This window comes from Eutrigla gurnardus (assembly GCF_963514095.1).
Source record: "Eutrigla gurnardus genome assembly, chromosome: 15".
In the NCBI taxonomy this organism is placed as follows: domain Eukaryota; kingdom Metazoa; phylum Chordata; class Actinopteri; order Perciformes; family Triglidae; genus Eutrigla; species Eutrigla gurnardus.
The window spans coordinates 13,842,896-13,851,740 of NC_139938.1; positions in this window are offsets into that span (position 1 = coordinate 13,842,896).

The window sequence follows — 8,845 nt, forward strand, 5'->3', positions numbered from 1 at the left end:
TTAATTGCGTAAGCTTTAATCTAATGCTTATGAAGAAAACATTGCAATCCATAATACCGTCAACAGATACTAATTAGTAATATATCCAGCTATAACCATGCTTAAAAAGGTCCTATGGGCTCTACTGTTGTGCATCATTGGAGAGACACATGGAATTTGGCACCGTCATAGAAGTATCATTATGAGGACCAACAAATTGCTTAATTTCCTTCACTAAGACGCATTACCAGGGAACTCCCAAGTGGAACCTCGAACCATTGTGCCGGGTGAGCAGAAACACCTCAAACTAATATAAAACTTCTAAAAATGAAATAGGTTGGGGGTACATTTGTTCACTGCTCATAGGAGAACAGTTGCCCAGAGTAAATAATGGTTCATATTAGAGCCAAACAGATGCCGCGGTGCACCGGGGTGACAGCTTTGCTACAGAATTGGCAACAACAAGGTGCTGGCAGCCTCACTATTGTCACTTCATGCCTCATATGCAACATTGGTTCATAACAACAGTTCTACAGTTGACGCATTCACACACAGCCACATCTGGTCAGAATGAGTCATTGTTGTCTCGCTTGGAGCTATGTGGATATCCAATTTAAAAGCACTAACATACAGTATCATCAACATCGAGAGCTGGCAAGATTCAGAATGGGATCTGGTTAGACGTGCGTTAAGCTTGAGTCGTGAAAATGGTTGTCAACAGAAACGTGTGTACAACCAACATGCCACTTTGGCTGAGACGAATGGCGTCATCCACAATGCACTGCACAAAACGAACGCCCAGGTGTCTCTGAAAGATCACGTTGCCCTCCGGGGACCAAAGTCGTGACATCCCTATACCCCTCTACCTCTTCACACAGTGTGCCGGTGTGTGTGTGCCGGTGTGTGTGTGTGAGCCAGGCACATCCCTGAGTCAGACCTGCATCACTTCAATATAGCCCCTGCAGTTTCCTCATGCAGTTTCCAGTCATCCATTAAGCCTCTGATAGCTGAAGGAGGCCCTGGGTACGATCCGTGCTGACAACCTGGGGCCAAAAAACAGCTTCACTGCTTGAACTGCTTCTCATCCTAACTTCATCTTATTAACATAAATAAGTTTAAGCATAAGGATCTTATTATTCTTCTCCTGCATATGAGCACGCCTCGGTATGCACAGAACAAATGCATGAAAACCGACTGATGTTAAACGTGTTTTCTTAGCGCCAATAACGCACACAAGCTGAATTAGAGGCGTGAAATATTTAATTAAGAAGACACTGTTTGAGGATCGGTATTGGGAAATGTTGTTTTGCGGAACGAACTACAACTTGGACACGTCTTCAGTTGGTTTATGTGGTTTGTGAATAAAATAAACAGGTAAATTAATCCAAGTGCTATATAAACAAATACACTACAATAGAGATATAAGCTGATATAAAGTCATATTTACAGTGTGTCATTAAAGAATATACACACATCTCATCCCCTTGAGGTTGCATTGATCTACGCTGAAATCATTAAAGCAGGGATATGCAATGACCGGTTTAATTGCTTACTTAAAATCCCTGCTCCAGGAGTTGCTCTTGCCATACAGTAGCCTGACCTTTATCTTCGTCGTTCACACAGAATAACCAGAACCTGAATCTCCAGCCCCCACATTCTCTCCTCTTCCTCCTCTGATACTGAAATCCTGGGTTGCAATTAACAATAAAGGACCCCAAAGTCCTAATAGCTTCCATAGAACTAGTAAGGAACCAATCAGGAAACAACTGTTAAGACATCGATAGCTAACAAGCCAACAGCTGATTGCGAATAAACACGTTTCCGATTAATTGTTTACCTACTGCAGTTCCACTCATCGTCTGAATGTGAGCGTCAGCTATCTGCTATGAATGGAAACTGCTTTTAATCAGTCGAGGTGCAACATGGAGCAGTTTCGAGTCCGATGGACTTCAGGTGCGTTTTTTGTCATTTTCAGTAACAATTTGCACCATAATGATTTGATGTGCACTTTGCCCTGCATGCTTGCGCTGCCTCTCATCTCTTCCCACCTCTGTGTTAGCTCGAACAGAGGAGCTCTGCTTTCACGCGTTTCTAATTGTGTGTATTATAGAAAATGAATTGTACACAACACAACAGCTGACGTTCACAATGCAGAATTGACAATAAAGCAATTAACCTGTTGGGAGACAGGGTCCTTCCCCCTCCTCCTTGGGCCACATCTATCTAGATTATTAAATTATCTCTGACAGGACCCCAATTCAAGCTTTTCCTAACCACAACATCTATGTTAACTGCCCAGTTTCCCATTCTATGACAGCCTCGGACAATTCGGTGCTCGGTGTCCTACGAGAACCACATTAGCTCGAAATGTCAAACATGATAAATATGCAGTTTTTTACCTCGGTTGCATTCGTGCAGAAACATATCACCCAACCGCGTGGCATCACAGCACAAATTAAAAGAGAGAGAGAGAGGGGAGGACAAAACACACAGCGATTAAAGTTTATAATGGACATAATGGCTGCACATTATTCAGCATTTAATTTCTATGTGCTTTCAAGCGCCATGGCCACGTAATTAGGCTGCAGCCAAAGAGTAACAGACGGACTGAACAGAGGAACATCCAGGAAATTCATTATGAGGAAGACAGCAACATGGAGACATTTATCAAGCTGAGTGGTAGAAAAGCACGTGCCTATATGGTTGTGAACATGTGTGTATGTGTGTGCAATGACAGTGGCTGAGGATGGACAGATGTTTTTTCTTTTGTGTGTAACCTGTTTTAGGCATGTCAATCCTATTTCTTTGCTATCTCAGAGTTATATTCCAAACTAATATTTACTATTTTTGTGTGCTTGTCTATTTATAGTTTCTATGAGTTTCTTTGTAGCTGGACTCTAAATGCTGAACTTTCATTCAATACCATTTCCCCTCACAGCTATAATGTTTCAACAATAACATGCATGTCTGGAATGTCTGAAATGTTGAAAAAGAAACATTCATTAAGCCGTTAATCAATCCAGATTTACTTTTAAATGCCACAGACATCCTGCAGAGGAGACTGCCCTTCTCTGTGACTTTTAAATGCAGTTGTGTAATTAAATGTTATTTCATAGGGCATATTTGGCAGGTCCACACGCTGGCCACTTAACCATGCAGAACACAGCTTTCAGTGATTAGACAGAGCCTTCTTCAACACAATACTTGCAGCATTACAAATGATACCTACTAAACAGGTTTGTATTGATTTCGCAAAGGCTACCCACTCCCAAATTAATCTGTCAGGGCAAAAACAACAACAAACTAAGGCAAGAAATCTCCGTTTGTATGTGTGGATGTCCTTCACAAATCAAGAGAACAGTCCGAACGGCCACGGCCTGATTGGCCAAAGCACTAGTTTCACATAAAGCGACTGATCGAATGATCATCTGTGTAGGTGGAACCATTACAGGTGCCTGAAAACCTTTTACAGCTTTGGCTCAGGCAAAGCTGTAAATAACCCAAAATAACCTGTTAGGGATGCCAATCATGCAAATCCTGGACTGATCGTTGTACTTGGTTTTCTGGCAGAAACACTGATTTTTTTTTTTTGTCTAAATATAGTTGGCTATGTCTGGAAATGTGTGACAAAAGAAGGGGATTGGGCGGTAATCATAGGCGCTCTAATTAGTGCTTTGGGCTTCATCTTCTGTCGTGTAGGCAGCTGAGGCACAAATAGATGCACTGGTTGCTTTGCACTCACAAATACATTATATGCACATCAGTTTTGGGGAATATGAGGAGTAGGCAGCTGCAGTCTGCGTCTGAGAGCTATCTGCCCCACATAAGGGTCTCAGTTATCTGCATTAATTCTTTCATTTTTGGTGCTTCAGGCTAACCTTCTGTGAGCTTGAGAATAAGGAAACCCGCAGGTAAAGCCACCTTAATGCTATTAAGCCCGACTGTGATGGGAGGCTGCTTTAACTGTCAGGATGTTTGATTCCAATCTTTGAGGGAGGACAAAGGTGACAGAAAGATGGTAGATGACATATTAGATGCAGAGTTGTGAGGAGGAGCAGAGACGGCGGAGGAGAGTGGCGCTAAATCTGGAAAGCCATGGCAGCGCATCGGTGACATAAATAGGGAGTAAAGCAGGGGAGGGAGGGGGATGAGAAGCAAAACTTTCCATGAGAGAATCATATTTTGTAACTTGTGTTATACAACACAACACAATACAAACAATCTTAAAAAAACGTTTGTTTCAGCCTCTTCCCACTATGTTTTTACACAATATGAACAAAGATTGCTGCTAATTGTGTGATATGCTGATAATTCACCCACAATCTCTCCACAGTTTCGCCGCATGAGCTTCGCATTGTTCTCCATCCATCTCATCACTTTTGGCTATTCACGCGTCTTTTACCCCAATCGGTCGTGAGATCTTCTTAGCAACATCCGACCCATTCAGAGTGAAGCATGTAATTAAAATGGATGCTTGTCTGCTCTTGGCGGTTGCCCTTTAACGCGCTTCTATCCGACATCACACTGACAACCGTTTTCCTCGCCTTCTAGGTGAGCCGCCGTCTCGTCAGTAGAAATGATACGCTGTCGACTGCGAGATTATAAATACGCGCTGTGCGTGAGAAGTCAGGGACATGCTGGTAGACGAGCTCTACTTTTGTCTTTTTACAGAAACGAATTTCCAGCAATAAAAAAAAGAAAAAAAAAAAGCATGTCGTTTTCATTTCCTAAACCCATGGTACATACCTGACTAAATGATTCTGTCATGCATTTTGGTAACTGTGCGTGTGTGAGTTTTAATGATACGCCGTATAAATATAATAAAATATATATAAATAAATCTGTCTGTGGGCTCAGTATGCCACCAGGATAATGACTTGTTTCCTGAAGAGTGTTTGGGGAACGAATCACCACCAGGAAGGTTAAATACATCAGATTGTGGAGCAGCGCCGTATATATATGGGAGTTATTCACCGCACACAAACAAAACGTAAAGGTGCCATTGGAACTTTGCTTATCATGCCCTCTCCGTTGTAGCACAACTTTTTCCATCAGCTCGAAATTTAATTACAACTCAGTATGCCTGGGGATTATGTAAAGTAAGTAAACATGAAGAGTGACACAATGGGAGGAGGGGGGGGGGGGGGTTGTCTCCTGAGGGCTCTTTGCAATAGTTTTCACAGATGATTATTTATCATCATGTTGGATAATAAATTAAGGAGGACCAAAAGGTACTTGTTCAGGATATGAGAATGTTTTATGCTCAATTATGATATATGAGTATCAAGCTATAGACTAACACAGACTCAACAAAACACAGACCTTGACCCAGAGACTCAAAAACAACATGGGTGTCAGATTTAGAGGACTGGATGTTATTTTTTACTGTTAAATACATCAGATAATACCAAACCATGAAAACATTAACAATGGGATAACGGCAACAATGATACGATGATCTGCATTGGGTATGGTGACATAACCCTATCGTGTATGACAATATGTGTTAATAGCTCTGAGGTGTAATGTAATCTTTTTATTCTCAGAAACTGACAAATTAATTGTGGGGAGATTTTAGAGAGTTGTCAGTTTAACCTCAACGACCAAGTCGGCACGAGGAACAGAATAAATCCAGTATATTATGTATGTTTTCAGTAACAGTATGCATATTTGAGTGACATTTTTATCACATTGGCCATTTTTTGTGGTTTTTGCAAACATAACTGGAAAATGCATTTCAAATCAACTCTACAGTAGTTGCAGTATCATTTCAAATATTTTAAATACTTATTTTAATTATATTACAAAGCATTGTGGACAATTCAACACTGTAGGAGTAATACTTAATGCGACAGCATGTTTGACATGCACGTCCTCTCAACGTCAGAATGTTGGAGGTTTGCCAAAAACTTCAGTTCCTCAAATGGCCACTAGTGTGTTCAAACTTTACAGCAGAAATATTAATTAATATATGTTTACAGCCTGGTACAAAAAACTGTTTAAGTCTCTTTAAGTCATTTTCCCATTCATGACAACTTTACAGGGGGTCAATTTTATCCATTTAAAATGAGTTAAGCCGTGTCGTCGGACAGAATCACCCATCAAGCTTTACAAAGTCTCTGCAGAAACCGTCGTCATGGAGACAACATCCATATCTTATACAATCTATGGTTTGGAGTCCGGTGCTCCACCCTCTTTAGACTTCCATTTGGGCATTCTTGACTTGATTTCAACTTGTATTTTCAATTTCAATTTAAATATTAATTAGTAATAATTCAATTAAAATAAATAAATTAGTATTTGGCTAGCAAAACAAACACCTGACAGAATATTTTCCACCTGTAATACACCGCCCACCTCTAGAAGGACACACACACACACACACACACACACACACACACACACACACACACACACACACACACACACACACACACACACACTTGGGTAATACAGCATGAGATGAAAATGCTAAGGGCCATTAGGAAAGCCACTGGAAAGAAGCAATGATTGAGTCGGCATTTGGTTAAATTAAACGATTTTCATCCTATAGATATTATTTCTAGATATTTGTGAAATGGTTTGCTCTTTTGATGACCCTCATCTCCACGGCATGTAGTGTTTGATAAGCCAAGCCATGGGCTTTGAATCTGGCCTTAACTCCCCTGCTAAGAGGTCAGGGGCTTCTTATAAAGACATTAATTATGAACTACCTCCCTGTCTGGAGCCGCAGACTTTCCTGCAGGTCTGTATTTCAACTGAAGGAAAATCGAGTGTAGAGATGTCATTACAAATCAATACCTGGAGGTCAGGAAATATATGAAAGGAAGTTGACACTTTTCAGATGTCAGTATTGATATACCTCCTATAGGTCAACTATTCAACTGTAAAAGCTATCAACATGAGCCATGCTGGCTGATTGTGTGGCCAGCCGACACAGAAACATAAAAGCGCTGAATCAAAAGTCTAGGAACACGGAACTGAAATGGATTGAGGGGGTGATGCGGAGTAGTTGTTGCAGAATGTCCAACATATAAATAGAGAATGATATAAGGCACATAGTTCTAAAACACTGGCTGTAGACACAGGATTTCATTTACACACTGTACTTACCACTGACATTTTGTGTTTTCCTCCTGGGTCACCATGATGTCTCTGCCCTTTTTCCTGAGGGTGAGAATATTAAATTCTATCAATATTTCTGTTGATCCAGTGAGAAATAATGCAGATGAATCAACATCAGTGACATTTCTGGCCAGTAAAACGATGGATGTTGCATGCACACGAGGACATGTACACTATGCATGAATTATGCACCTACTGCATACGTGCATGCTTTGTTAGCTTGTGCACATGCTTGCATGAATAAGCAGCAGTACTAGCATTGATTGGGGTTATACTTCTGCAGGTAATTGACATTTTTCTCTCTCGACCCTGCTTTTGGTGTGTTAATCAGCTCCGTCAGTGGAGGCTGCTCACTGCGCTGAATGCAGCCATTGTAGTCTCAAGCCCGCTCCCAGAGGATGATGGACACCTGTAGTATTTTTGCTTCAAAGCAAATATGTCTTATTAACCACAATGATGGATTCAGACAGTGTAAAAAAATGTGTTTCCGTGTGGAACCTCTTCCTTAGTAATTCCCTCTATGATGAAGGAGATAAGATCAGGCAAGAAACTTCAATCTGACTACTTCATTAAAATGTTCTACTGTGTCCCGAATATGCTAAACTAAGTCACTATTTTCATGCCAATTGTAAAACGTGAAATAAAAAAAAAGGAATGCCCAAGGGATCTCATTGTCTAGAACTAAATGTCATCTATAAATATAATGCACTCCTTACAAGATTCTGTGAGATATTTTTACTCGTTAGCCAATATGACACAGCCCTCCACATTCTTTTATCGTTTTTCTATGTAAAAGTTGTCTTCCTTTCTTCTTTTTTTACAACAACACATCTCCCCCTGCATTTTGTTCTTTTTTTCAGGGGAAGACCCACCACTGAATCCCAGAGGTGCCGCACTGTAACACTGAGTCATCATAACAAGTCTGATCCCATTCTCTTTGCCGTTTGTCATTCCACTGCATCATCCCCCCTCTCCCTCCCACCTCTCTCCTCTCTCCCCTCTCTCCCTCTCTCCCTCCCACCTCTCTCCCACCTCTCTCCATCTCTCAGTTGACGGTGCAGCACCATGAGTTTAACATGGATTTCTGAAACCAGCACCTGTACTGTACATTTAAGCATGTGTGATTTTGTCATATTTGTTTGTATTAGCAAATTTGACAACAATCTCAGCTAAACGGTCCACTTACTGTCTTTCAGAGGCTTTGAGTGAATCTCAAGGTCTTTTTCAGCGAATGCCGCTGGCTGGAGCTGTGGAACTTCAGTCACAGTGGCGTTCTGGAACCTTCTCTGCCCGTCCACCGACTTTAATGACCTTTGACTTCCTTGCAGTGTCATGTCCAGGGTCCCAATCATTCACTCCTTAAAACAAATAGTGCAACAATAATACAATATATCATATATAGTATGTGTTTCTTAAATGATCATTCCATATGGGTCAGAGAACAATACCATAACCGCCACACCTTTATTAGACCAGCACAGTCAGACATCAAGAGATACCATTCAGACCTGCAATCATTCAAAGCCAGAATATAACTGAACGAGTCTGGCTCGTGATTTCCCTTTGGATTGATGAGAGCAGTGAACAGCTTGACGTGGCTACTGAGTGATACTCAGGATTTCCACTGATAAAAACGTTGCCTCTGAAACGGACACTGCAAAATGCTGCCACTGTGGCCCGACTATGCAGCCATAATTTAATCTACACTCCCTGCATTTAGTTCAGCATCAAACAGGCTTGA